A 7,038-nucleotide genomic window follows, 5' to 3' on the forward strand; every position below is an offset into this window, starting at 1 on the left:
CCATGCTGACCTATCCCAGGTGAGGGCCTGACCCTAAAGCCTTTAAAACACGTGATAGCCTCTGTATCTGGGAGCTGTGCAGCACTGAGCACTTCTTTCTTTGTGTCTGTTTTTTCTGGAAAAAGGTATCTTTCTACAAAGCCAGTATTGCCAAAAGGAATATAGCAGTACAGCATGCCATTCTTCACCAGGAAGATCTTACACTGAGCCCTTAAAATATTCCCGTATCTTCTGTGATCTTTGGATGCATATTTACTGATAGGGTAATTCCCAGGACATTGCTGCTCTGACGGAAAGTGGATTTTTTTTATTAAAGCATCTGTGTTTTTATTTCAGCAAATGAAACTTTATGTGTGTCATTGGTATGTTTTGATCACAGGATCATTTTTGTAACACAGTGGAAAGTCTGAGATTTTTTTTAATGTGAAAAAAAAATCTCAAAGAAGAATGAATGATAAAATGATAAAACAAAGTACTTTATATAAGAGAGAAAACATAAACCCCACAGCAGTGTCTTATATAAAGTAGCAGCAGGAAATTCCACGACAGTTTCCCTGGGAGGGAGAAGTGAAAAAAATCCAGTTACATAAAACTGTTTTGCTGTTTATTAGGTTATTATTTCTTTGTCTAGTGCAATACCAGGCCCTGTCTGATAACTAACACAGACTGAGAGCTGTGAAGATGACAGAGTTTAAATTCCCTGAAATAAAAACCAAATAAAATTCTTTAGTTATTCAGAGCCATTGGACTAGAACATCATAGTACAGAATATTACATTCTATCACAATTTATCTACCTTTTAAGCAAATTTATTGTTCTGTTTATAAAAAAACCCAAGTCCTCTACTTGTCATATTTGATCATACACTATTCTTTAATGCCAAGTGCATCGCTGTGAGTGCCTGTAATTTGCCATCATCCCTGAAGATGTTCTTGAAAATGAGATGTTTCATCTCAGTGGTCATACTCTGCTGACATTTTAAAAATAAATTATCAGTTCTGTAGTACTGTTGTCAAGGTTTAAGAGGAATTTACATAGAATGCTGTGCTTCTGTGGGAATTGTCAAATCTTAATCTTCCAGTAAGCTACAAAACTATTATTAACATATCTCTAGGTAATGTTGTTTAGTGTTAATACTCAGTGGAATATACTTTTCATTAAAATATGAAAGCAGTCCAAATATGTTTTACCCTCAGGCATAATATTAGCTATGCTGTTTCTTGGAATTACTGCAATATAGAAATTAATCTAGTCTTACTTCAAATGACTTTTGTGTCACTGTATAAACTCTGGATTCTTTTCTGGGTGGCAAGATGAGTCGAGACAGGAGAAAAAAAACCTGGCAAGTGAAGCCAATAAAAATGTGTATTAAAGCCAGAAGTTTCAAAGCAATGAGGTCTTCCCAGTGATGTGCAATGCAGCTCCTCTGCTCTCTATGGCACATTTCATCTGATCTAGAGTCGCTCTCTAACACATCCTATTTGGTGAATGTTTATCTCAGCCTCATCACATGAATGAGCTATGAGAGTATAACTATGAAGCTCAAGTTGGCCCCGGGACATGGCAGGGTGATTCCCACTGTGAGAAGAGCAGGCACCGTATTTGGCAGAGTATGAACGCACAGGCCAGGGCTGGGTCCCTGCAGCTCCCTCTGCCAGATGGCTAAGCAGAAAGACTGAACAGGTTGTTGGAGCCATCCAGGTATCCTTTAGAAAATGGAAATCCCTCCTTCATGTATGCACAAGAAGAAACACAAACAGTCTCAGATTAAAAAATACAGTAAAATATGAAATGACTGTAAGGTGTGTTTGCGGCAAAACCAGCCCTAGAAATAATAATAATAAAAAAACATAGAAAAAAGAGGAGAAAAGCTTTTTTCAGTGTGTTGGCAACAGGCTGCCTTCAAGGAATTCAGTGAATTCATTGGGAAGTGAACAGGATAGCTTATTACCATGTGGATAGGGAAGGGATAAATTACAGTATAATGCCACTTTAAGTTAGGAAAAGTTTCTTCCTAGCTGATGGTTTTATCAGTGCAAAACTGGTGTGTGTGAATTCAGCCTAATCAAAAATAACAAATAGAATAAATGGTTAATTTTCACCTGGGCAAAAATCTAACTGTTGGGTTAAATCAAAATAGTGTTCTATAAAAAGGGATGATTAAAATGTACACTAATGACGTGATTGGAGAGATGGCAAAAAGTCAAAGGCAGGCAGGGTGCAAATGAGATTGCAAGGAGCTTGAAATATCTCAAGGCAGTTCATGGGCAGCCCTACAGAGGAAGAAAACTGTTCCAAATAAACCCAAGGCTGAGCAATGTTAACAATGGACTCACTGCTGGGCTCTAAACGCACCATAACCAGTCAGAAAATAAAACCGGGAGTGAGGGAGAAGCTGGTTAAATCTTTGTAGGAAGAGTAAATTTACATGGAAATGTGATTTTGAATGTCCTGAAACTATTTGTGAGTTCAGCTTGAGGCACTCAAATAGTTTCTCTTTGTTTCTTTCTTTTTTTTGGCAAGAAGGCAGGGAGAAGGAAGGAGGGAAGGAAGGAGCCAGACAGGGAGGTGTCGTTTCATCCTTCTTTGTCTTCTACCTCACCTAGGCCTTTGTCTGGGATGTGGGAGACCCAGCTCCAAATCCTTTCTCCTTCTGAAAAGACCAGACCTTGCAGAAATGCCCCAAGAGATGGCCATAAAGTATTCAAGGGGACTCTCCGCTTCTTGCATTGAAAGATCAATGGGACTGAGGCCTCAGGAAGGTGTCTGACCAGAGGGCTAGTGGATCCTCCTCACGCTATCTCCATCATGATTTAAAACTTCTGCACAAAGCAGAACTGTTTCAGAAGCAGAGGAGCCCTGGAGAAGGTTACAGGCCACGAGGCAGGAGACCTCCTTCACGTTCCTCCTGTAGATCAGGCCCTGAGCTGAGCTGATGCAGGTCTTCCTCCTCTCCTGTGACCCCTCTGCTCCCAGGCGATGGCTAGGGCTGGATGCTCTCCCCCCTCCCTGGGTTAGTACTTTCACTCTGCACAAAACACACAAATAACCGTGTCTCCTGATGGGAGGACACACCACTGTCCGTCACCTTCCAGCGAGAGCTTATTTATGCATGCTGGCAAACGGTGCAAACTACATTGCTCCTCTTTTGTAAACTGCACATGGAGGAGTTCATGGGACTAAGTAATAAATACAGCCTTTGGGCAGCTCCAGAAAAATAAACCAGGATGGCCAGGGCGATGACTCTAAGGAAAGTGCAACCAGAAGTGACCGGACGTGGCCTGGAGGGAGTACCTGAGGCTCGGGGTCAGGATAACTCTGGGTGCCCTGTACCATGTGCTCTGCCCAGAGCCGGCCGGGGCACTGCGGTGCTGTTGGGCATCCTTCCAGGCAGCGGGAACAGACCCCGGGCGGGGGTTAGGACTGCCCAGCCATTGCCTTGACTGTGGCATTCCTGGAGATTTGATAAAAAATTGCTTTGTGTTGTGTGGGATAAAAGCAAGAGAGAGGGAAGAGGGTCCATTTCTGCAGGGAAGAAAAAATTAGGAGTTTTATGTCCAAGGGCTAGTTTACATTCCAGCCTCTCAAAGGTGTCGTTTCTCGCGTGGACTGGTTTTCATCATAGTCTTTGCGAAGAAGATCACTATCCTGAGATGTTGATCAATACCTTTCTGAAACTAACCCAAAAGACAAATTAAATATTTGACAACAGAAAATGCCAGACATCCTTTTTCTTTATTTTTCCTCCACTGCTCTGAGTGAACACTTTCAGCTTTTCTTTTAAAATCTCACAGCCTACAGCATGCAGTAATAGCTCATTCATTATTCAAGTAACTGTTTCTGTAACTGGGTTAATAACAGTCCTCATAGCTAAATACAGTAGTCTAGCTGGTAGAGTTGAAGTTCCCACAGAGCTTTTGTTTTCCTCAGTTTGCAATAATATTCCCAATAAAGCCATTCACAAAAACATCTGTGCCACAGCAGCTTGTGCATAACACCCAGTGAATTATTATAACAAGATTTGTTAAAACTGTGGAGGACATTTGTAGTGAGATAGTTATTCATAAATGATCTTTTTTAAAAATTGTTGAAAGGTCTCATTTCAAGCTATGCTGTTTTCTCCACTGCAGTCAATTCCAAGAGCTGACCAGGTTATTGTAATATCTGAAGGTAGTTTATGATTAAAAAGCTTAGAGAATTTTCTCTCACATGAAGCAGAAGCTGAGGCACAAATACAAGTAGAAGCGCTCAATATGGAGCCCACATTTAAAAGAGGAGCTAAGGAAAATTTTTTAATCAAATACTTCAGTGTGTAGAAAATTGAGAAAATCATTAGAGTAATAAAGCACAAGAATCTTTATAATTTGATAAGGACATATCAGCATGACATACATAGAAGTAAATTACACTTCTCCTAAACACCTAGAATTCTCCGAGTTAAAAAAATAGTACATCAAGGCAAGATGATGGATATAATTTATTTAGAGTGTTGAAAAGCTTTCAATAGGATTCTGCCCATGAGACTATGAAAGAAGTCCAGTAACAAGAAGGTGAGGTAAAATCTTGTCCTGGATTAACAACTGCTGAAGAGACAAGCTGGCAGTGGGAATAAATGTCTGAAGCCTGAGGTTGAAAAATATTAAGAGTGAAGTGCCCTAAGGATGTCTATACGGACTATTTTTTATCTATCCATGTGCAGGTGAGTATGTTGTACATATATTACACTCATTTCCTTCAGTTCCTGTGAGGATCTGTTTACAACAGATAGGAGACAAATATGGACTTTCAGATAAGGAATGTACCCATTAGGTTTTTTAGAGATTTTTAGAATTATTTCCTATGTCTTAAGACTGTGATCATAGTTTCAGTGGATTTGCTAAGTACTGCATTTCCTAATAACACTAAGAATTAGATGAACAATGAAATGTCAAAATATGCTGCTGATAAAAGCTTGATCAGAAAGGAAAAGCTGCAAAGGATTGTTTGAAACACCAGACAACTCTAATACCACCAGTGGTTGTCCTAACATGATGGCAGATGAACTTGAACTAAAAGGTAATGCATTTGAAAGAAATAATTTAAAGTACTCTGACACACTGATGGCTTCTGAATTAACTATAATCTCTGGGGAAAAGCACTGAGCATTATTGTGAACAGCTCAGTGAAGATACTAAGCAGCAGAAGCAAAAAAATGTGCCTGAGATGCTGAAGTGGGGGGATGCATTAAGAAGAGAATAAGAACATACCTACCCTGGTGTGCAGATGTGGCTGCACGTGTAGCCACATGTGCACCCAGAGGGGTGGCTCATCAGCCTCATTACTGCATGCGACTTTAGATGCTGCATGTAAAATGTGAACTTGATGAAAGAATATTTGAATAATTCACTTTTCCCAAGTGAGTAGATGGGCTGAGGATGATGAAGTTGGTCACTTGCATCTAGGAGCTGGCCAGTCCCTCTGCCAATGCATGAAAAGTTGGGAGCCTGGAAAGATTTGGGTTGGCATAAGGGGTGTCTGAGCACTCAGACTCCTCATTAGCGTTGGCCCTGCTGCTCCTTTTCAGGATATTTCCCATTGCTTCTGCCGAAGTTTCCCCCTCTGTCATTTTCCAACCAGGATCATGGCCTATCTTGCCTCTCATATTTATTATTTATTGTCATACTTATGGTCTGGGTTCATAAACCCATATGGAAAAGTGAAATGGTGTCAGTCAGGACTCATGAAGGAACCACGCAAGGAAGGGCTGAGGGATGAAGCGGGGGGACAGCGATGCCAGTGAGCAATAAGGAGTGGAGAGGAGGCAGGAGACGGCAGAACCACACCAGAACCCCCATCCAGGCTGGATCAACCTCTCAGATGGCCTCTCTTCAGCAAAGTTTTTCTCTGTCTCCAGGTCTGTGGTGCACCAACATCCCTGACACATCGTTTTACAGTTAGGTCCCTTTTAAGGTAAATAGAGGAAGCTCATAACTCCGTGGTTTAGTTGCAGTTTCTCTGGCTTTGACGCAACAAGATAACCTCTGCAAAACTCAAACTGAAGCATGGTTATCTTTGCAACCAGAAGGGCTAAACGCTTCATTAGCTTTTTAAATGAAAGCTTAGGTTCTGGAGAATGCAGTCAAATCTGCAGGAAGGACCTAATTCCTCCCACATTTTCATGAGCACAGAGGATCAACATCTTTGCCAGTCAGGCGCTCTTGTTCTGCCTGTCCCAGAAAACAAGGAAAAGGGGACGCTTGCATTTACAAGGCGACACGTTTAAAGCAGATAAAGAGAACCATGAATAAGTAGGGTAGAGCAAACCTGTAGAATTCACCCATGAAAGTTTTTACTGGATTCTGCAGGATTAGAAAAGCCCCAGCCTTTTACACAAGTAATGTTTGCAGATGCACTAGTTACTCTGGCTGCAAATGATGTTAAGAGCAAAATGTTTTCCCTCGGAGGCAGCACAGGCCTGGCCTGGCGTAGTGGGTTGGGTTCAATTCAAGCCGGGAGGGCCCTAGGAACAATACTCTGCTGTGCGACCCTCCTCATTTATTGTGAACCTCATCCCAGTGTTGTTTGTTGTGGCCTTTCCCAGTGGTGGTAATACTGTGTGAAAATCGAAGTTTTCATTAAAAGAAGGAAGTGAATTGTTTGCTTTCATACCTGTAGAAACAAACTTGAAAATCTGGCTCCTGAAGTTTCAAAAAAGCAAAAAGAAAAAAGCTAATGAAATCGGCACGTGTTTGGTTTGATAGGTCATGATATGTGAGTGGTTGGTGTCAGCAATACTGGGAATAGCTCCTGGAGCAGACAGGAGTTGCAAGGGGTGTTTCAACAGGCACGAGGAGGTACGACTATCCACTCACACCAAGGAGAGACTGAGAAAATGGAGGGAAGCACTGGGAAAGAAAAAGTAGCTCTACATCTCCCTGTTCTAAAATTCTCTGAAGAAGGCAGTGAAAAGGCTCTGGAAGAAGTTCAAATATCCCAGCAAAAAACAAGGGAGGCTGGATTTCAAAGGATTGCTGAGAATGAAGATCAATAGCCCCAAGA

This window comes from Mycteria americana, chromosome 2 (assembly GCF_035582795.1).
Source record: "Mycteria americana isolate JAX WOST 10 ecotype Jacksonville Zoo and Gardens chromosome 2, USCA_MyAme_1.0, whole genome shotgun sequence".
Taxonomy (NCBI): domain Eukaryota; kingdom Metazoa; phylum Chordata; class Aves; order Ciconiiformes; family Ciconiidae; genus Mycteria; species Mycteria americana.